The following is a 24,077-nucleotide window of genomic DNA, read 5'->3' as shown; positions in this document are numbered from 1 at the left end:
GTATGTCTAAGCTATGCATAACCTCCTTAATCAGCCTAGCAGTAAAACATGACCCTTGGTTCAATGAATCTCTCTGGGTAGCCTATGTGGTGTGAAGAAAGCTACTAACTCCTCTCCTACTCTTTTTGCCTTGATACTCTGTATTGGAATTGCCTCCAGAAATCTGGTAGATATGTCCATTATGGTTAGGAGAAAGTGAGGACTGCAGATGCTGGAGATCAGAGCTGAAAATGTGTTGCTGAAAAAGCGCAGCAGGTCAGTCAGCATCCAAGGAACAGGAGAATCAACATTTCGGGCATGAGCCCTTCTTCAAGAATGAGGAGAGCGTGCCAAGCAGGCTAAGATAAAAGGTAGGGAGGAGTTTTCCTTCGTGATAGGGGATGGAGGTGTACAGGGACTGGATGTCCATGGTGAAGATAAGGCGTTGGGGACCGGGGACAGGAGGACCAGTTCCAATACCGTACAACCTAGATGACCTCCTTTTTCAAAGACCGCAATTTCACCCCAGACGCGATCGACGATGCTCTCCACCGCATCTCCTCCACTTCCCGCTCCTCTGCCCTTGAGCCCCGCCTCTCCAATCACCACCAGGACAGAAACCCACTGGTTCTCACCTACCACCCCACCAACCTCCATATACATCATATCATCCGTCGTCATTTCCGCCACCTCCAAACGGACCCCACCACCAGGGATATATTTCCCTCCCCTCCCCTATCAGCGTTCCGAAAAGACCACTCCCTCTGTGACTCCCTCGTCAGGTCCACACCCCCCACCAACCCAACCTCCACTCCCTGCACCTTCCCCTGCAACCGCAAGAAATGCAAAACTTGCGCCCACACCTCCCCCCTTACATCCCTCCAAGGCCCCAAGGGATCCTTCCATATCCGCCACAAATTCACCTGCACCTCCACACACATCATTTACTGCATCCACTGCACCCGATGTGGCCTCCTCTATATTGGAGAGACAGGCAGCCTACTTGCTGAACGTTTCAAAGAACACCTCTGGGACACCCGTACCAACCAACCCAACCACGCCATGGGTTTGCCCGAAACGTCGATTTTGCTGCTCCTTGGATGCTGCCTGAACTGCTGTGCTCTTCCAGCGCCATTAATCCAGAACCTGGTTTCCAGCATCTACAGTCATTGTTTTTACGACTTCAGCTCCCCCTCCCACTCCACCAAGGACATGCAGGTCTTCCTCCATCGCCCGACCAAAGCAACACGACAGCTGGAAGAAGAGCGCCTCATCTTCCGCCTAGGAACCCTCCAACCACTAGGGATGAACTCAGATTTCTCCAGTTTCCTCATTTCCCCTCCTCCCACCTTGTCTCAGTCCCAATCCTCGAACTCAGCACCACCTTTCTAACCTGCAATCTTCTTCCTGATCTCTCCGCCCCCACTCCCACTCCGGTCTATCACCCTCACCTTAACCTCCTTCCACCTATCGCATTTCCAACGCCCCTCCCCCAAGTCCCTCCTCCCTACCTTTTATCCTGCTTGCGCACACTCTCCTCATTCCTGAAGAAGGGCTCATGCCCAAAACGTCGATTCTCCTGCTCCTTGGATGCTACATGACCCGCTGCGCTTTTCCAGCAACACACTTTCAGCCCACATCCATTATGGTTAACAAGTACTGGTTCCCACTTTTAGTTCTCGGGAGGGGACCTACATAATCAATTATAACCTGCGTGAAAGGTTCTTCAAATGGCCTACTTACCATTTGACATGTATGACATGTTTGGCAAAAAGTTAACCACATTCTTGTGCATTCCAAGTCAATAAAAATGTTTTTGTACCTTAGCTTGAGTCTTTCATACCCCTAGGTGACCTCCTACAGGTAGTTCATGTGCTACCCATAACACCTCCTGTCCATATGCTACTGACAACATAATCTGGTGCACTTCGGCCCATTTCCCCCTGCACTAACCTGCCGTGGTTTCCATTTCCGTTTTAGGATTCTATCTTTCACATAATAACCCTCCTGAATAGTCTCTGCCTCCCTTAGAGTACGCATCCACATATGTTTTTTATCATCTTGTCTTGCTGTTGGAAGACCCTTAGCCTCTCAGGACTAAAAACTTTTGTCTGACCGGGAGACAGTGAGGACTGCAGAAGCTGGAGTTTAGAGTTGAGAGTGTGTTGCTGGAAAAGGACAGCAGGAGCAGGAAAATCGACGTTTCAGGCCAGTTGAAGGGCTCGGCCCAAAACATCGATTTTCCTACGCCTTGGATGCTGCCTGATCTGCTGTGCTTTTCCAACAACACACTCTCAACTTCTGTCTGATCCTCTGCCTGTTCAGGTTTTTCCTATCCATTGCGTCAACAGGGTGTCTGTTAACTGATCTTCATCTTTCTCTTTACTTTTCGCATCGTGCTGTGACTTATGATAATGGGATTTGATTACCACACAATCTGGGAAAACACCAGAATATTTCTGTTTTAACTCCTCAGTTTCTTGGTCTTCCTTGGGCTTCTCCATTACAACGGATATTATTCCCACCTTGGACACTGCCAAATCATTCACAAGAGCAAACCGAATTCCGAGAACTGACAATCTGTCAATCACTCCCACTGTAACTTCTGCAGTCTTAAGTTGGCACTCCAACCTGATCTTATATAGGAGAATACTAAATATCTGTCCATCTATCCCACAAATTACCACACTCTCGGGTAACAAATCAGAAAGACTGCTTATTCGCCCATCCCTTAATATCAGCAACTGGTTAGATCCTGTATCTCTCAAAATTATAACTTCCTGTCCTTCTCCCCCTGTTCTTTCTGAGTAAACTTTACTCACAGAGGCGAATTCTTTGAAGAGATCAGGTACTAACTCCATACCCAGCCTCTGCCTAGGCTGTGCACTCCCCTGCAACTCCTCAGCTCTTCCTGGGGTCTCCTTTACTACCTTCACTATTGCCACTGGCTTAGCTTCTTTTACCACAACTTTTCCCACAGTTCCTTTCTTTAATGACCAGCACTATGACTTTATGTGTCCCACTTTCTGGCATTGAAAACACCTTTTCCCAGTGCCCTTCTGAAACCACTGACACTGTAATTTTCTGTGTCCCACTCCATTACAGTGAAAACACCTGAGGCTTTTCACCTCCTGTTCACCCTCTTGGGCTTCTTTAATCAGTGTTAAAATCTTACCAATGTTCTCTATTCTTGGTTTTGTAGTGTAGGATCTCCCCTTCTCCCAAGTTCTATCCCTCACAGGATGAAATTCTGGCCAGAAGCTTGTCTTTTGCACCAACATGTACTCTTCTGCTGCCCTTCTCATTGCCTGAATTTTCTGTTCTTCCACATAAATTCTTACTATCTCTGGAAGTGAGTTTTTAAAATCCTCCATCAGAATAATCTCTCTTAGAGCCTCAAAGGTCCTTTCTATTTTCAAAGCTCACACCCATGTGTCAAAATGACTGTGTTTAATTCTTTCAAACTTAACATAAGTCTGACCTGGTTCCTTCTTTGTGTTTCAGAACTGCTGTCTATATGTTTCTGGTACCAACTCATAAGCACTTAAAATAGCCTGTTTAACCTCTTCATAATCTCTCGAATCCTCATCTGACAGCGCAGCGAATACCTCACTTGCTCTGCCTACCAGTTTAGTCTGAACTCACATTATCATAACTCCTCGGACCACTCCATCTACCCATCCAATTTTTCAAATGAAATAAAGAAGGCTTCAACATCTTTCTCATCAAAATATGGCAGAGTTTTGACATGATTGTATAATCTCCATCCTGTTAACTTGACTTTGCTGATTAAGCCACAACTTCTCAAGTTCAAATTCTCTATCTTTTTGGTCAGCTAAAAACCTTCTCTCTCGTCCTTTTCCTCTCTCTCTTCTCTCTCTATTTCTCTCAACCTTTCTTCTCTCTGTCTTTGCTCAGCTAAGAACATTCTCTCTTTCTCTTTCCTATCTCTCTCTTCCAATTCAATTTTCAAGTTTATCTTCTAATTCAATTTTCCTCAATTATAATTGAAGGTTTTCTACCTCTACTGCACTTGTCTGGTTCTCTGACACACCTAAACATTTGAGTAACTCCCTTACAATTTCAGCTTTACTTTTGTCCTTGGTTAAACCCAAATCTAACTTATTTGCTAATTCTAAAAGTATGGCCTTTTTCTTTCCTTCTAAACTTTCTTGGCAAATTTGAAAACCTCTTTAGCAATTTTAAGAGCCATTGCTCTCACTTTTAATTTAATCAACCACAAGCCACCGAAATTAAACAAATTGCCTCACCTACATTTATTTAAAGATCTAGGACACTAACCTGCAAGTGTTTAAATCTGTTCTGATTTTTGTGTACCCCCAAATCTATTCAAATCTGAACCAATTCAAATCCCAAATCCAAGACCAAAAGTGTTCAAAATGCAGATAAAAGCCCCCCCACAACCATTCAAATCCCAGCGAGAAGCCCCCAACTGCTATAACACGGGTAAACCCTCCTGCTTAACGTAAACCAGCAACGCAGAAAAGATGTATCCCATACAGTAATCTGTGAAAATCCAAGAGGCCAAGAACTATTTAAAGTAAAAATTAACAACTTTATCTCTTAAAGTATAACAGAGAATAATTAACTAACAACAATTTACAACTCCTTCCTGTAATCTATCTTTTACTTTCTCTTCTATAATACTAGTCTGATAAAACCCCAATTAAGATTTACTGAAAATTTAAATTTCAAAACCAGCCAGCAGTCAAATCTTCTCTTTATCTTCCTCAGTAGATTTGCTCTCCAAGTCGGCGTTGATGTTTTTCCCAGTGTGAACTCCTTCTGACTAGCACCCTACATCTGTTGATCTTTTGGCAGTTCTCTTCCAACTGTTCAATTTTCCCTGGTCTTATATTCCAAAGCAAAAGATTGTTTCTTTTTTTTTAATTGTCAATATACAAAATTTAAACTCGTTTGGAGGTTGGTATTTTGGGGTATAATTTAAATTGATTCGCCCAATTCGAATTTGTTTTTGTCTCCAGGCAACCAGCTACACTAGCTGCTGGACCAAAAGGTTACATTATATCTTGTGCAGAACACTTGGTGCCATCAGGTAGTTCGGTTCGCTTTTGATTTTCTTAAAGGTACAGGACACCCACATCTTCATAATACCTCGAGAACCGTGGATGCTCAGCTATTAACGAAATTCTGATGGAGATTGTATTATGACTAAGGTGTGAGGAATACGCTTCTTTCTCTTGTTCCACTGCTCCATGGATCACAACACAGAATGAATTATTTTATTCAGTTCCTAATATCATCAATTACATGTTTTTTTGTCATTAGATTTTTAAAAACCATCCATCAGTCTGGGTGTATTTACAAATGCAGAAGTGTTGATTCATATTAAAACTTTATCCCTAATCTGTCTTCTGCCAAACAGCCAATCCTCTCCAATCCTAATTCAATGAAGATGCAAAACTGGTTAACACTTACTTTGTAATGTGAAAAAATACTTGCCCCTTTAAGTTACCAAAACTCTTCCACACCAAAATACTCAAATGACACACATACATGGTGAAAAATAAATGGTGAAAAAAAACAGATTCCTCTCTGCGCAGATTCATTTTGAAGAAAAGTCACTTGTTTCCAATAAGTCTTTGCTCTTCATAACAAAGAAGGATAAGGTATGGAATGTAAATTTGGCTGTCAGTCTGACATTCTGGCAATTGTCATAAAACACAGGCAGATACCTCTGGGGTCCTTGCAAACATAGCTTGCTTAGGGAACACAGAATCGAGAAATCTTCCACTCATTTTACTTATGACATTCAAGATTCACAACAAGAGATTTAAAAAAAGAGAGCTGAGCTAGAAGCTCCTTCTCATCAGCAGGCTGAACTATTGCTAACTACTTCAAGCAAAATCCAAAGCATTAACTGCAGCCAGATAGTTGCAAACCCTAGGCAGGGGGTCATTGGTAAACAGGCAGTTTTTTTTGTTATTCACTCATGGGAAGTAGGTGTTGCTGACTGGGCAAAAATTTATTACCCATCTCTAATTGCCCCCTTTAGAAGACAGTGGTGAGCTGCCTTATTGAACCACTGCAACCCATTGGGTATGTAGACACAATGCTGTTCGAGAGGGAGTTCCAGGATTTTGATCCAGCGACACTGAAAGAACGGTGATACATTTCCAAGTCCAGATGGTAAGGGAACTTGCAGGTGGTGGTGTTCCCATGCACATGCTGCCTTTGTCCTTCTAGATGCTAGTGGTCATGGGTTTGAAAGATGCGTCATGTAGCTGATACACAATGCAATTGAACAACAATGGCGGGTCGACTGAAAATTTGTGAATATTGTGCCAATCAAGTGGGCTGCTTTCTGCTGGATCGACTTTTCAGGTAAATAAGAAGAATTTAATCACACTTCTGAAAAGAAATATGACAGCCAAGAAATGTCCACAATCCTTCAAGCACAAGTCCACAAAAAATATCAAATATGAAGCCATCGTAACAGCCATTATAATATTAAACTTTTTTTTTGTTTTACATACCAATGAAATGAGGCAATGGGGACATGGGACAGAAAATCAGAATTAACATAAATGTCAACAATGATCGAATTGTCTGCTAGAGCAGATGAGGCGTATCTTGCCTATTCCTACTCTTACTTCAAATGTTCCTTCGTCATAGCCTTGTCAACTCTTCCTTTTAATTATTACTACCCAATTTTCTTTGGAAAGTTATAACTGAATTTCCTTCCAGTGCCCTTTCAGGTAATATATTCTAGCTCATCTCAACTCACTGAGTTCTCCTCATTTTATTTCTGGATTTTCCATTGATTACCTCAACTTTGTACCTTCTAACACCCCTCTCCTTTAACTTTCTTTACTCGAAAGAGAAGAGTTGAAAAGAGAACAATTCCAGCTTCTCTAATCCCTTCACATCCTGGAATTTCCTCATCACTGATTCAATCTTGTTCATCTCTTCCATATTGTTCCCATGGCTTGATATTCTTTCAAATATGAATCTAACCAGTGATTCATAAAGTTTTAGGATATGTCCCTTGCTTCTGTTATCCACCACGTAGTCATTGCAGCTGAGACATCTTTGATTTAAGGTTTGTAAAAACTCTTCAGAGCACCTTGACACACACCATTCTTTTCCCCTAGCAACACTGACAGCTCCCAACTCTGATGTAGGGATTATTGATCTCTCACCAATTCCTGCAGCCCACCAATACTTCTTCTTTGAATAGGGCTAAGCAGCCTCTTCCTCAAATGTTGCACTTGTGGTCCTGGCATGTGTGGGTTCCTGATGCAAATTTCTTCCAAATAATGGGATTAGGACCCACAAAGAAAATCCAGCCAATGATGTTCCCAACAGAAGGCCATAAGGTATAGGAGCAGAGTTTGGCCATTGGACCCATTCTATCATGGCCGATATATTTCTCAACTCCATTCTTTTGCCTTCTCCCCATGACCCTTGATACCCTTCAGAATCAAGAACCGATCTATCTCTGTTTTAAAGACACTTAATGACTTGGCTTCCATAGCTTTTTACAGTGATGAGTTCCACAGATTCACCACCCTCTGGCTGAAGAAATTCCTTCTCATTTCAGACTAAAGGGTCAACTCTTCATTCTGAGCTGTGCCCTCAAGTCATAGTCTCTTCGACTAATCCTAGTCTCTTCTTCTCCACATCCTCTTATCCAGGCCTCTCAGTATTCTGTATTTCCAGGCCTCTCAGTATTTCAATCAGATCGCCCCTCATCCTTCTAAACTCCATCAAGTACAGATCCAGAGTCCTTAACCGCTCTTCATATGACAAGCCCTACATTCCCAGGATCATTGTTGTAACCTTCCTGTGGACCCCTCCAAAACCAGCACATCCTTCCTTAGATATAGGGGTCAGAACTATTCACAATATTCCAAATGCAGTCTGACCACAGCCTTATACAGCATCAGCTATACATTCCTGCTCTTGTATTCTACCCTGTTGAAATGAATGCTAGCATGCAGTTGGCTTCCTAATTGTAAACTGAACCTGCACATTAACTTAAGAGAATCTTGAATGAAGACACCTGAATCCCTTACTGCTTCAGACTTCTGAAGCCTTTTCAAATTCAGACATCAGCCTAGAGCTCTATTCATCCAACCAAAGTGCACCTTCCTGCATTGCATTCCATCTGCCACTTCTTTGCCCACTCTCCCAGCCTGTCCAAGTCCTTCTGCAGCCTCCCTGCTTCTTCAACACTGCCTTTCCCTCCATCTATCTTTGTATTTTCTGAAAACGTAGCAACAATGGCCACAGTTCATTCATCCAGATCATTAATGTAAATGTAAACAGATGTCCTAACACTCACCTCTGTGGAGCTCCACTTGTCATTGGCTAACATCATTAAAACGACCACTTTATCCCTACTCTGTCATCAGTCAGACAGCCATTCTTCTATCTGTGTCAATATTTTATTCCTAACACCATGGAATCTTATTTTATTTAGTAGCTTCTTGTGCGGCCCTTGTCAAAGGCCTTCTGGAAATCCAAGTAGATCACATCCACTGTTTGTCATTTGTTTAACTTAACCGTTACCTACTCAAAAAATTCGATCACATTTGTCAGGCATTTCTTTGACAAAGCTGTACTAACTCAGCCCAATTTTACCATGCACTTCTAAGCACTGGGTGAAAGTGAGGACTGCGGATGCTGGAGATCAGAGTCAAAAAGCACAACCAGTCAGGCAGCATCCAAGGAGCAGGAGAGTCGACGTTTCAAGTATAAGCTTACATTCCTGACAAAGAGCTTATATTCGAAACGTCGACTCTCCTGCTCCTTGGATGTTGGCTGGCTGGCTGCGCGTTTCCAGCACCAGACTTCTTGACTTCTAAGTACTCCACAATCTCAGCCTTTATAATGGACTCTAAAATTTTACCAACAGCCAAGGTCAGGCTAACTGGTCTATAATTTTCTGTCTTCTGCTTCCTTCCCTTCTGAAACAAAGATGCTACATTAGTCATTTTCCAGTCCTCAAGGGCCCTCCCTGTCTCCTGCGATTATTGAAAGATCAGTACCAATATCTCTAGTCTCCTCAGCTATCTCCTTCAGAACTCTGGAGTGTAGTCCATCTGGTCCCTGTGATTTATTCACCAGCAGACCTTTCAGTTTCCCTGGCACCTTCTCCACAGTAATGGCCACTACATTCACCTCTTTCCCCAACTCTCTTCCACCACAAAGACTGATGCAAAGTACCTGTTCAGTTCCTCTGCCATGTTTTTGTTCCCCATTATCTCATGGTTGAAACATGGTTAGGTTTAGACAATAGACAGACAATAGACAATAGGTGCAGGAGTAGGCCATTCAGCCCTTCGAGCCTGCACCGCCATTCAATATGATCATGGCTGATCATTCCTAATCAGTATCCTGTTCCTGCCTTATCTCCATAACCCTTGGTTCCACTATCTTTGAGAGCTCTATCCAACTCTTTCTTAAATGAATCCAGAGACTGGGCCTCCACTGCCCTCTGGGGTAGAGCATTCCACACAGCCACCACTCTCTGGGTGAAGAAGTTTCTCCTTATCTCTGTCCTAAATGGTCTACCCCGTATTTTTAAGCTGTGTCCTCTGGTTCGGCACTCATCCATCAGCAGAAACATGTTTCCTGCTGCCAGAGTGTCCAATCCTTTCATAATCTTATATGTCTCTCCCATTGTCTTCCAATTACATGGACAAAGCACGCTTTGTATTGGTGTGGCATGTTATTCATATTTACAAATAGAAATCTGAAGATAATAAATCTATCATAGTAATAAAATCACATATGAGTCTTGTAACGACACTAGTGTTCAAAACAAGCATACCGGAGATTCAAGATGGCAGCAGTCTGAACAGTCTGCTGTGTTGGGCTCTGTGCCATGCCACAGACAAGGTGGACTTTTACCCCACCCCAACCATTAGTCACCCCTGAGGAACGTTTGCAGCATAAAGTACAGAGCACTATAGCCCCTTTAAATTAGGATTTGGAAGATCTGGAGCTGATGTGAAGACATCAAAGGGAAAGGGACCGAGGAGAGTGCAGCAGACAGGGCACTCCCCTACTATGTCGGGCAAACCTGCAGCCATTACCTGCGCCCTGTGTTCAGTGGAGTAATGTAATTTACTAATGGAGTTTGCAAAACTCCGTGACAAAATCAAGGGAGCGCTGGAGCCAATTACTGCCATGCTGACAACACATGAGCAGGCGATCCGGGCCTTGGATCAGCACGTGGAGGCGGTGAAGCAGAGGACCGCGGCCTCAGATGCCAAAACAGAGAGCTCCGAGGGGCACGTCCGAACCTTAGAAGGTCAGGGCCCTAGGGGAACAAGTAGACGACCTCTAGAATCGAACATGAAGAAGGTGAAATCCTCACTGATTTCCTCAAGAGGTGGCTTCTGGTGTTGCTGGGTCTGTAGATTGAGTCGAGCTGGGTGAGTGTGGAGCAGGCCTACCGGATCACAATGCGCAGGACTGGGCTGACCCTGTGCATCCACCCGGTCCTAGTGCGACTCCAGCATTACAAGGAAAAGCATTTAATAATAGAAACAGCTAGAAGACTGGGAAGAGATCCACAAGGTTTGACTTATAAAGGTTCGAAAATAATGTTTTTTCATGACTTTTCTGGGGCCATAGTTAAGAAAAGGAAGACCTTTGATAATGTAAAAAAAGAGTTTGAAACATTCAATGCTCTCTGAGGTAGCTGGCAGTGCTACGTTTTAATTATGAGGGAACTGTTTACAACTTTGACACAGCGGAAAAAGGAAAAGAGGCATGCAGACAATGGCAAAATATAGCTTTTTTTGTATGTTTGCTCTCTTTGCCCTTTTGGGGTCTTGGGCTTTATAGGCTTCGGGGTTAAATCCAGGTAAAATTTGATATTGTATCTGTTTGGAGGTTGTTAGTTATTATATTTTTCTGTTTTGCTGAGTGAGGCGTGGTTACTCCTTTGATGCAAAGATTTGTGGGGTTGAGATGAGGAGGGATGGGGTGGGCATCCATTGTAGGGGTGTAAGTAATATGTTTTTTTTTCCTTGCTTGGGTTTGGGGCACGGTCTTAACTGGAAGGTGTTAGGATGGTTGTGAGGGTGGGAGTGAATGCCCCCCATGGGCAAGGGGGGTCTCTGGAAATTTGTGCGTTTTGCGTTTATTAGTTTGTTAGGAGTAGAGGTTAGTTTTTTTAGTTTTAGTAGTTTTGGTAGTGTTGGTAGGAATTGTCTTTAGATTTGATACATCTGTTTTTTCTCCACTCGTCGCAAACTGAATGGGCTTTTTCCACTTGGGGGACCATGGGCTGCAGTGGGCAGTTATAGCTAACGATCTGTTCAGGTGGTGCATCTGGTATATAAAGGGGAGTCATTCCCCCATTAAAAGGAAAAAGGTGTTCTCAAATCTTAGGAAAGAAAGGGTTGACATCGCGCTGTTGCAAGATACACATTTCACTGAGAGGGAACATTTGAAGTTACAGCAGGGGGGACATAATAGGGTAGTCTTTTCCTCCTTTAACTCAAAAAGCAGAGGAGTGGCCATACTGGTATGAAAGAACCTCCCATTTCAGGTGACAGATCAAATCAAGGGTGAATGTGGACAGTTCATCATTCTCAAGGCGTTGATACACGGAGAAGAATATGGCATCCTGAACGTTTACTGTCCCCCTAGCACACCCTCTCAAACCTTTAGTTGATGCAGTCTCTAAATTAATGGCTCCAGGGGTGCACCTTATGATTATAGGAGGGGACTTTAATTGTCTCATGGACCCTGGGATAGACAGGATTCTGAGAGGACTGTTGGGTACACTTCGGCAGTCTAGACAGTTAGTGGACTTGTGTGAGGAGTTGGAGCTAGTGAATGTATGGAGGTGCCTCCACCCGAATGGGAGGAACTTTACCTTCTACTGCAACCCGCACAAGTGCCACACAAGAACTGATATATTCTTTGTTCCATCAGTTTGCTTGGACATGGTGTTAGCCGCAAATGTGTTGCTGGTCAAAGCACAGCAGGTTAGGCAGCATCTCAGGAATAGAGAATTCGACGTTTCGAGCATAAGCCCTTCATCAGGAATAAGAGAGAGAGAGCCAAGCCGGCTAAGATAAAAGGTAGGGAGGAGGGACTAGGGGGAGGGGCGATGGAGGTGGGATAGGTGGAAGGAGGTCAAGGTGAGGGTGATAGGCCGGAGTGGGGTGGGGGCGGAGAGGTCAGGAAGAGGATTGCAGGTTAGGAGGGCGGTGCTGAGTTGAGGGAACCGACTGAGACAAGGTGGGGGGCGGGGAAATGAGGAAGCTGGAGAAATCTGAATTCATACCTTGTGGTTGGAGGGTTCCCAGGCGGAAGATGAGGCGCTCCTCCTCCAGCCGTCGTGTAGTTGTGTTCTGCCGGTGGAGGAGTCCAAGGACCTGCATGTCCTCGGTGGAGTGGGAGGGGGAGTTAAAGTGTTGAGCCACGGGGTGATTGGGTTGGTTGGTTCGGGCGGCCCAGAGGTGTTCTCTGAAGCGTTCCGCAAGTAAGCGGCCTGTCTCACCAATATAGAGGAGGCCACATCGGGTGCAGCGGATGCAATAGATGATGTGTGTGGAGGTACAGGTGAACTTGTGGCGGATATGGAAGGATCCCTTGGGGCCTTGGAGGGAAGTGAGTGTGGAGGTGTGGGCGCAAGTTTTACATTTCCTGCGGTTGCAGGGGAAGGTGCCGGGGGTGGAGGTTGGGGTGGTGGGGGGTGTGGATCTGACAAGGGAGTCACGAAGGGAGTGGTCCTTGCGGAACGCTGATAGGGGAGGGGAGGGAAATATATCCTTGGTGGTGGGGTCCGTTTGGAGGTGGCGGAAATGGCGGCGGATAATACGTTGTATGCGCAGGTTGGTGGGGTGGTAGGTGAGAACCAGTGGGGTTCTGTCTTGGTGGCGGTTGGAGGAGCGGGGCTCAAGGGCGGAGGAGCGGGAAGTGGAGGAGATGCGGTGGAGGGCATCGTCGATCACGTCTGGGGGGAATCTGCGGTCCTTGAAGAAGGAGGCCATCTGGGTTGTGCGGTGTTGGAATTGGTCCTCCTGGGAGCAGATGCGGCGGAGACGAAGGAATTGGGAATATGGGATGGCGTTTTTACAGGGGGCAGGGTGGGAGGAGGTGTAGTCCAGGTAGCTGTGGGAGTCAGTCGGTTTATAATAGATGTCTGTGTTGAGTCGGTCGCCCGAGATAGAAATGGAAAGGTCCGGGAGCATAACTATTTCAGACCATCCAGCAGTATATTTGGATGTTAAGACCAAAGGTCGAGGAGTAGGCATGCGACACTGGTGCATGGATCGGTTTCTGTTAATGGATAACAACTTTGTGCAGTATATTACAAGGGAGTTTAGGGCTTTTTGGGACATCAATCGGGGTACGGCCACCAAAACGTTCTTTAGGGGTATGATTATTTCATACCCAGCAACGAGAAGGAGGCAGAGAGGAGAACAGCAGCAGATGCTCAAGGCCCGGCTTAAGGCAGCCCAATCAGCATATTATACCAGACCGTCCATGGTCAAATTGCGACAGGTCACAGCTCTCCAGACTGCTCTGGACTCAGTGCTCACACAAGAGGCAAAGAGAGGGATCTCCTTTGCAAACCAAAGGCTGTTTGTAAATGAGGATAAGCTAGGTAGATACCTGGTTTACCTGGCTAGGAAGAAAAGTACTTCACAGTCCATAGTGTCTATCAGAAAGAGAACTGGGAATGTTATTCATGAATTGAGGAAGATCAATGCCAGATTCTGAGAGTTCTATGCAGAATTATATCAGTCGGAGGGCTGTAGGGATGGAGATGTGAGAATGGTATCCTTTTTTGAAAACTTGGACCTCCCCGGTATAAACGCAGACCAAGTCTCCCTTTTAAATGCACTTCTGACAGTTCAGGAGGTGCAGGAGATGATAAGGCAGCTCCAAGTGGGAAAGCACTCAGCCCAGACGGATTCCCAAGTGAATTACACAAGAAGTTCATCCACATGTTAACTGAACCACTGTTGAGGATGTATGGTCATTCATACAGCCAGAACTGTCTTCCACCCTCTCTTAGGGAGGCTAATACCTCCCTTATCTTAAATAAAGGGAAAGACCCCGAGGATTGCGCATCTTATAGATGTGTCTCATTGTTGAATGTGGATCTTAAAATTCTATCAAAGGATTGGCTCTGAGACTGGAGAAGGTGCTGCCCATTATTATAAAAGAGGACCAGAGAAGTTTTATCAAGCTGCTCCAATAATATCAGGTGGGTGTTGAATGTAGTGCAAATATGTCAGCAAAGAACACTTCTGGATTTGGTTGTCTCCCTGGATGCAGAAAAGGCTTTTGAATGTGTGGAATGGTCGTATTCTTTGCTGTTCTAGATTGTTTTGGTCTGAGAGGAGCCTTCGCTAGGTGGGTGGCAGTGTTATATAAAGACCCCAAGGCGGCGGTTAAATTGAGCAATTTTGACTTGGGGCAGGGCAGCTGACAGGAATGTTCCCTGTCGCTGCTACTGTTTACCACTGGCAGAAGCTATCTGAAAAGACGCTGAAATAATGGCACCGAAGGTGGGTGTTGGGGAACACAAAATCACTCACTATGTGGACGTGTCCTTTGGTAACCCTGAAAAGTCTGTAGCCTGGCTAAAACAAAAAAAATAAACTATTTAGTAGCTTTTCAGGATATCAGATAAATTTCACAAAATTAGAAGTCATGCCATGGGGAAAGGGGGTGGGGGGGGGGGTGGTGGTGGTGGTGGTGGTTGTTGGAGGTACCGAAACTGGAGGACGGAATGAAGTTTCCTTTCAGATTGTCACAGAAAGGTTTTCTCTATCTGGGAATTTTTATTACCAATCACTCCCGGCAGCTGTATGGAGCGAACTTAGTGCAGCTGTTTGAGAGGATAAAGCAGGACTTGCAACGATGGGAGGAACTACCATGTGGCTAGTGGCTAATAGTGGCTTGGCTATATAGCCTTGATTAAAATGAATGTTCTTCCCCGGTTGTTATATCCTATGAGGATGTTCCTGCTATTATTACCCAAACAGGTGCTGCAGAGGTTTGCAGGATGGCTTGGATCATATATTTGGTGCTGGAGGCATCCTTAATTAAACTTACAAAGTAACAACATCTGCACGATATGGGGGGTGGGATTGGACCTCCCAGATTTGAGGAGCTATCAAATAGGCACCCTGTTGTCACATATAGGCGAATGGGTGTGTAATGACTCGAAGTTGATATGGCTTGATGTGGAGGCCCCACAGGTGAAGTGTCCTCTTATAAATTTACTGTTCATGGATAAGACGAGGTTGATAGTTGAGCACTGTGAAAGTCCGATTATCATAAATACGGTAAAAACATGGAGGATAATGCAGCAGGATGTGGGCAATTTGCTTAAGACTCTGCCATTTACCCCGTTAGTGGGAGCCCCAGGATTTAGACCAGGGTCAATTGATGCAAGCTTTAGAGCATGGGAGGATAAAGGAACCTCCTGTATGGGAGATCTATTTGAGGGAGAGGTCTAGATGTCTTTTACTCAATTAGGGCGAAAATACAGAATCCCTAATAGGGACCTTTTCTGATATTTCCAGGTTGGGGATTACATACTCTGATGTGGGGACACTCTCTCTGTTAGTACCATATATCATCTGCAGAGAGGGAAAGACCTGGGGAATATGGAGAGACTCCATGAGATTTGGAATCAGGAGTTAGAGAAAGAAATCCCATTGGAAACATGAAAGGATATATAGGGCAATGTAAAGAAGATTTCATTACATGATTACATTACATTACTTACAGTGTGGAAACAGGCCCTTCGGCCCAACAAGTCCACTCTGACCCACTGAAGCGCAACCCACCCTTCCCCCTACATTTGCCCCTTTACCTAACACTACGGGCAATTTAGCATGGCCAATTCACCTAACCTGCACATCTTTGGACTGTGGGAAGAAACCGGAGCACCCAGGGGAAACCTACGCAGACACGGGAAGAATGTGCAAACTTCACACAGTCAGTCGCCTGTGGGAATTGAACCCTGCTGTGAGGCAACAGTGCTAACCACTGTGCCACTGTGCTGCCCATATTTCAATATGCAATAAGGCGCAAGCAATGCAATTGAAGATTGTCCACAGTGCCCATATGGCACCAGAGAGATTAGAAAAGTTTAAGAAAGGATCTTCCCCAAAATGTCCCAAATGTAAAAACAGTACTGGCACCCTTACACATTGCTTTTGGTCCTGTTATAAGATTCATGAATGAGCTGGAGAGGAGACTGGGAATGGAGGTTTAGGAGGATCCAGTATCTGTCCCTTTTGGGCTACCGAATCTTTCCTATTTGGGTGAGCACAGGAAGAGGAAAAATATCCTAATGAATTGGATATCAGAAAAGCCTCCAGGTCTTGCAGGGTGGTGCAGACTTGTGATAGGGCACGTCCCTCAGGATTACCTGACAAGTATGGGGAACCATGCAATGGAGCAATTTTATAAGACATGGCAGCCCCTTCTAAATTATATAGACATGGATCTGTCGGCAGTATTGATTAGGGCCTTTATATAGTCACAAGGGCCATATATGGCGGTCCAGGGACCCCGGTGGGGGGGAAGCCTGGTAACTACGGGTATAATCACGGTTGCTCCCATGGACGAGTGGAGTAATGTAATATAGTACAATGTAGTGTAATTTAAGTTAGTGGATTGTCATTTAATTTAATGTTATTTTATTGAATTTGAGTTTTTGCTAATTCGGTTTAAGTTAAGTAAAAATGAGTCGACTGTATCTTAAAGAATAGTAGGCAATTTATTGTTCATGTTACTGTAATATAAGATAATAGTAGGATATTATTTGTACTTTTCTGTATTTTTGTACTTTCACAACTTCTTTTTGGTTTGTGTTTTTGTAAAAAGTGAAAAATTTCTTTTTTGAAACAAGTGTACCATAAAACTGAATTTCAGAGCTATGAAGCCAAGCTTTTAATATTTTATTTCACCAAACCTTGAATTATTATAGTTTATGGCAACAGAGAGAGGGAAGAAGTTTACTTCATCCAAATTCTTTTTAGCCTGATCTTCACGATTAATTATTGGTTGAATTTAAAATGCCATGTCACTTATTGTCAGTCTCACTGACTCACAAAGTAGACAATCTAGAAACTGTTTACATAAGATGATAAACAATGTGCTGTATAATTATGAGTACCAAAGTAAAGGCTCTGAGCAGTATTTAATAACATATCTGGATTAAAGTCCAACTGCTGTTGAAAGGTTTTCACCACAACAGAGACCCTCTCTGTCATGTTGACAATTGCAGGAGATATCGGAAATCCTCAAGTGCTGCGCCTGAACTAAGCATTTCCCGTTTTCTCACACTGGAATTGGGGGACAGGCTGAGGTTCATGCATTCGCAGTTTGGGGAGGCAACTGCCCATTTAAATGATCAACTGCCTCCATTCAAATCAGTTTTTAAAGTCCTTGCTGTCAGCAACCTGGAGTATAGTGATTAGGTCAGGTCAGAGCACATCTGTTCTGACTGCATTTGCTCTGGTTAGCAAGGAACCTCTTTGGAGAATTGTGGTCCCTTTCACAGTTATAATTAACTTTGTAATTGTTGCCCTAAAAGAGTCAACAACTTAATTACTACAGTGTTTCTGCTACCCAAGAAAGTGAAAGGTTGCAGTTATTCATCAGGATAATTTCTTTGTTGCACCCTGTTTCAAGGAAGGCCTAGTGATTTTAAAGGGTGCATTGCACCTTGTTTAAGGAAGCAAACAAGATCCACATATCACCTTCTCAAATAGAGGCCGCATAAGCTTGTTAACATGAGTAGCGGAATCCAGAGGGAGGACAAAAGGTCCGGAAGTGGCTATTGTGTATTCATTCATACATGCATTCATTTATTCATTCACAGGGTGTGTGTGCCACTGGTTGGGCCAGCAGTTATCGTCTATCCCTAATTCTCCTGAGAAGGTGGTGGTACTTTGCCTTCTTGAACCACTGCATTCAATTTGGTGTAGGTAGATGCACAATGCCATTGTGGAGGGAGTTCCCAGCGGCAGTGAAGGAACGGCAATGTATTTCCAAATCAGGATGGTAATTGGCTTGGAGGGGGACTTGCAGGAGATGGTGTTCTCATGTATGTACTGCCTTTGTCCTTCTACATGGTAGTGGTCATGGATTTGGAAGGTACTGTCTCAGAAGTCCAAGTGAATTTCTGCAGTCTGTCTTGGTGATAGTACACACTGCTGCTACTGAGTTTCGGTAGTGGAGAGAGTGAATGTTTGTAGTTGTGATGCCAATAATCATTCTGTCTAAATTATTTTTGGCAGTGCAGACCTCTGAGGACCGTGCACAGCAGCAATTTCTGGAAGTGGAAGTCAATGGCGTGATTGGTGTCAGGACGTGGAACAAATGAGTTCTGCACACTTATTCAGCTGGACAACTTAGAGGGAACATTTCTGCCAGTTAAATGGGTCTGCTTTGTCCTGGATAGTGTTAAGCCTTCTTGAGTGTTATTACAGCTGCATTCTTCCATGCAAGTGGGGAATACTTCATCATACCACTGACTTACAGAGTCATAGAGAGGTACAGCAAGAAATCAGACCCTTTGGGCCAACTCGTCATGCTGACCAGATACCCGAAGTTAATCTAGTCTCATTTGCCAGTATTTGGCCCATATCCCTCCAAACCCTTCCTATTCATCTACCCATTCATGTGCCTTTTAGACACTGTAATTGTCCCAGCCTCCCCCACTTCCTCTGGCAGCTCATTCCATACATGCACCACTCTCTGCGTGAAAAAGTTACTCCTTAGGTCCCTTTTAAGTCCCTCTCACGTGTTGTGAATATGTTTGTAAAGTAGTCAGAAGGATAAAACTGAAAATGAATGTCATAGAAAACGTGCCCTCAAGTTCTGAGCTCCCCTACCTCAGAGAAAAGACCTTGTCTATTTAGCCTATCCTTGCTCCTTTTGATTTAATAAATCTCCATAAGGTCACCCCTTGGCCTCCGACACTCCAGGAAAAACAGCCCCAGCTTATTCAGCTCTACCTATAGCTCAAACCCTCCAACCCTGACGTCTTTGTAAAACTTTTCTTGTGCCTTATAAATTGTGGACAGGCTTTGATGAGTTGGAAGGTCAGTTACTTGCTGCAATATTCTTAGTCTCTGACCTGCTCTTGTAACCTCAGTAGTTATAAGGTCAGTCTAGTATAATTTCTGGACAAAGGTAATTCCCAGAATGTTGACAGTGGGGAATTCAATTATGATGATACTATTGAATGTCAAGGGGCGATGGTGAGATTTTCTCTTGTTGGGGATGATCTTTACCTGGCACTTGTATGACACAAAGTTACTTGTCACTTGTCAGATCACACCTGGATATTGTCCAGGTCTTACTACATTTGGGCAACTTCAGGAGTCATGAATGGTGTTGAAAATTGTGCAGCCATAAGATAAAATCCCACTTCTGATCTTATGATGAAGGGAGCTTGCCAATGGCAGAGCAGCAAGAAGGGATGGCCGTGGAGCCAGGGCTGACACAGTGCTGGAGGGATCACTGCCAGGCTGCTCTTGTCACTCAGTCAGTACTGCACTGAAATGCTAAACTAAATTACATTTCATAGAGGACTGAACCCATGAACTCCAGACAAACAGGTGAGACTGCTACAAACATACAGCAAAAGATTTTTTAAAAATTCATTCACGGGAAGAGGGCATCTGAATACTAAAACAATATAGACAGGTCATTTTTTAATATGAATTAAATGAGCGCAATATGCTTATAAGAACAATATTTTATAAACAGAGACCAATTTTCAAACTAAAATATACAAGCACACTTGTGAATTGTGCTGTGAATATGCTTGTAAAGTAGTCAGAAGGGTAAAACTGAAAATGAATGTCATCGAAAATAGTCTGGCTGATTTTTTTGGCCTGCACACAGTCTTGAAAAATATGCACACTTGAAGGAAGGGGCTTGATGTTCTTCAAGCCTCATCAATACATTCAGCATGTTAGCACCATGGCCAGGCAGCTTACCGAAAGGTTTTCATCTCTCGGTTAGCCCTGGGAGGGGACTGGAGCAAATCAGGACAGATTGGGGAGCAATGGGGGATGGGCACCTGGAAAATTGTGTTATTGATGGTAAAATATTGTATTATCTTGAATAGCTATAAAGCGGGAGAGCATTCCTGCTAGTCCTGGGTTGAGAACAAGGATTTTTTTTATACCAAAGGATCTCACCAATTTCTATGCCTGTACAGTATTTGTAAATTGAGGAAAATGGAGATATGCCTGTATATTTTATCACACTTCACTGGTGCAGTGTGCTAGAATCAAGCCTTGTTATTTCCTGAATCATTAGAAAAGTTATAGCTGTTATAAGGGTACACAAAATTCTCTAATTTACTTGTCTTTTTAGACCTAGGTTGACAGAAAGCTCAACTCAGGCTTCTGTACTTAACAAGAATTACTATTTCTTACAAATAAGTAGATTTCAGTTAATAAACCATTAACATATAACTCTTCAAGTTACAATTCTAACTTCTTCACAAAACTCATCCTCCACACATGCACACACTGACACAGATGAAAAAAATCATTATTATTATGGGTGGCGAAAAAGCTGGGAAGGTGTTCAATGGGCCCTGTCTACACAGTTCATTGAGATCCATCCTGGACCTCCTCCACTGCCAAATTAAGGCCACCAAACAGCTCCATGTTGCGAGCCAAAACTCCTTTGTACACTCCTCTTAGCTCCAGCTCATTTGCAGTAACTTCCCATTAATTGCTTGAACAAACAGCAGTCTAACTAGCACCTACAATAAGTGCTAATTGCTTGATTTTAAAAGGTACAGCAATCCCTTCCATAATTGCCAATTTTTAAAACAGTCCTTTTCCAATTTCAGTCCCTAATCATATATATAGGAAAATAGAAAGCTATGGTGTTTAAAACTGACAACAGCATCAAAGAAATCCTCTGGATTATTGGGTCTGAACAAAATTCTGAACTGTAGGTTTTATTGTTAGGATTGTCTTATTTTAGCAATCAACAATCTAGAAAGATTTATTGGATTTTCATTGTAGTTGGACAGACATGCACTGGCAATCACAAAATATGAAAGAGGGTCAAATAATGTGCACAGAATGTTTTGTTCCAATTTAAATTACAGGCTTGTTTCATTGACCAGATTGAAACAGATATGATTTATACTGTGTGGACATATTGTTTTTATACTACATAATGGAAAAGAGCTAGAATAAAATGATTAATATTACATTCTAAATATTTCCATAAATGACTCTGCATCTTGTGCAGATGTTTAAAACATTAAAAATGCTTTGTTAAGCACAGCCAATTACTTTTCTACTATTAAGGTAAATATATACTCTGACTATTTTCGTTACTAATTATAGTGATTTGACTATACAATCAAAACATGACAAATAAAAGAAACAGTGGCTTAAGTTAAACAAGAAATGAACCCATCTGACTCGAATTGTAATTATAAAGTATATTTTTCATCACATCAGTCTAAGGTAATGTTTGCTTTGACATTTGCCATTTAACTATTTGACCATTAAAATACATAAAAAGTGTGCTTTTCTTAAGACTATACATGGTAGTAGAAACAGGCCATTCAGCCCATTAAGTCTGCATCGCCATTCCATGAAAACACGACTGATCTGATAATCATAAATTTCACTTTCCTCCCTTTTCCCCATAACCTTCCATGACATTATAGATTGAAAATTGACTATCTCAGCCTTGAATATACCTAATGTATCGCCTGAGATATGCATCCATTCTCACTGGAGTAAAGAATTCTGCAGATTAACTACCCTCTGAGGGAATTACTCCCTCCTCATTTCTGTCTTAAATATGCGACCACTTGATCAGAGATTATGCCCTCTGGTCCGAGACTCTGGTCCATTTCTATACTTGATTCCCTTTGAAATGAAGGCCGACAGTCTATTTTCCTTCCCTGTAAGCCACTTAACTTCAATGCTAGCTTTTTGTGAATCATGCATTAGGAACTCCCTCTGTGCTGCGGCATTCTGCAGTCTTTTCCCATAGAAACAATATTCGTCTCATGTTTTCTTCCTGCCAAAGTGCATAACCTGACATTTCCCACAATATATTACATCTGCTAAGTTTTGGGCCACTCAACCAGTCTATTTCTCTTTGAAGGCTCCTTGTGTCATCTTCATTACTTTCCCTCCCATCTATGTTATGTGATACATAAACCAATGACAGATAATTAACTTCCTTCATTCAAGAGATTTATAAATATTGCAAATAATTCTAGATCTCGCACAGATTTTCATCCTCAAAACGCCCTTTTTCCCTAACTCTCTGCCTTCTACTGGTCAGTCAATGCTATTCCATGCAAACGAACTACCCCAAACACCAAGACCTCTGGTCTTATTAACAACCCTTACTTGTAGTAACTTAACAAATATCTTTTGGAAATCCAAACATATTATATTTACTGCTTCCCCTTTATTTATCACACTATCAGAAGTAGGGATGTAACGGCTTAGTAGCATTATCACTGAGCTGTTAATCCAGAAACTAATGTAATCTTTCGGGACCCAGGTTCAAATCAGACTATGACAGATGGTCATAACTTTAATACAACTCCAGAATAAATTATAACCGTGAGTCCATTGTTGATTGTCAGGAAAATTCTCTGGTTTACTAACGTCCTTTAGGTAAGAAAATTGCTTTCCTTACCTGGCCTAGCCTACGTGCAAAGCCAGACCCACAGAAATGTGGTTTACTTGTAAATGCCCTCCGGGCAATTAGGAAAGGACAATAAATGCTGGCTCAGCTAGTGAAGCCCTCATCCCATGAATGATTTTTTAAAAAATTACCTCCACAAAGAACTGTAATAAATTTGCCAGGTATAATTTTACCTTCATGAAGCCAAGCTAACTTTGTTTGAATATATTATGCATTATGCTATTATATCCATTCTAAGAGTTATGGGAGATATTAAGCTAATGGGCTTATGGTTACATGTGAGTACCCTTTTAAATAATGGTGTTACAGTGGCAGTTTTCCAATTATCTGGGACTTTTCAGAAGTCAAGTAACAAAAAAAAAATTTCAGCTTCAAATAGCCTATTATTATAAACTAGAGTTCCAGAAATAAACTGAGCTAGAAGCATTTCCTAACGTGTAATATTCGTGAAATAAAATAAAATTATTGACAACTTGTTATATTTCATTTGGTTCTGGCTCAAAGAGTTAGATATAACATAGCTTCCAGAGAACCACAAGAAAAGACAGTTTTACAATAAGTATCTGTTATATATTCCTACATAACAAATCAAGAGATTTGCAGAGTCAAAATGACATTAGAGCTATCTAAAGTTGCAGGTAGGACCCAATTCCAGAAACCCTACCTCTATTCATGACTCCTTTAGTGTTTGCCAACAATGCAATTAGGCTGAGGGACCGTGTACAAAGATTATTCAACATAATTGAGAACGAATAATCACAGGCATTAATCTCCAGGGTAAGTGTGTAATAGATTGCTTAATGCCTAATCAAGATCCATTGACATATAACATATGTGCAATAAAGCCAGATGTCAAAGTTCTTGCATGAGTATTAACACATTACACAAGAATGTTAATGTGAAGTTGGAGACTATTAAAAGCCTATCTGAATAGAGCAGTTTTATTGAGTTCTAGCAGAGATCTGACAAAATGACTCAAAGCAATAAATCAAAAGATCTCTGAAGGCAGGAGGAAGCAACAACAACATCGAAGTCCAAATAATACATAAAAGATCACTTAACATATCCATTAAATCCTCTATATTTGTCTTATGGTGGTTATTTTTGTGAGGAAATGAAGGTAGTAAGCTACTGACTCCTGACTATAATCCAATACAAATCTACTGTTCAATGTTTTATTGGTTATCTGGACTACATCCACTGTGAACAAACTCTAAGTCACCCACAGACAAGTGGTACCTTATTTGATTAAACTCTTTTTTACATTTCCATTTAACAGCCTACCGAAAAGGATGACTTTGCAGCCATGACTAGATTAAATGTTTGCATTTATTGTCAGTCTACAAATAGGACTATAAAAATGATTTATAAGCTGCAAGATATTTTCACAAAGACTA

General features: G+C 42.6%; 1 protein-coding gene across 2 annotated transcripts in view; it reads right to left on the bottom strand.

Annotated features, from left to right (window-relative positions):
• Positions 1–24,077, bottom strand: part of bbox1 (butyrobetaine (gamma), 2-oxoglutarate dioxygenase (gamma-butyrobetaine hydroxylase) 1) — a 211,445-nt gene that overhangs the window by 133,298 nt on the left and 54,070 nt on the right. The gene's annotated exons all lie outside the window — the stretch shown is intronic.

The sequence above is a fragment of the Hemiscyllium ocellatum genome, chromosome 18 (assembly GCF_020745735.1).
Source record: "Hemiscyllium ocellatum isolate sHemOce1 chromosome 18, sHemOce1.pat.X.cur, whole genome shotgun sequence".
Classification (NCBI taxonomy): Eukaryota; Metazoa; Chordata; class Chondrichthyes; order Orectolobiformes; family Hemiscylliidae; genus Hemiscyllium; species Hemiscyllium ocellatum.
Note: the sequence above shows the minus strand (reverse complement) of the source record. Positions and strands in the feature narration are given on the sequence as shown.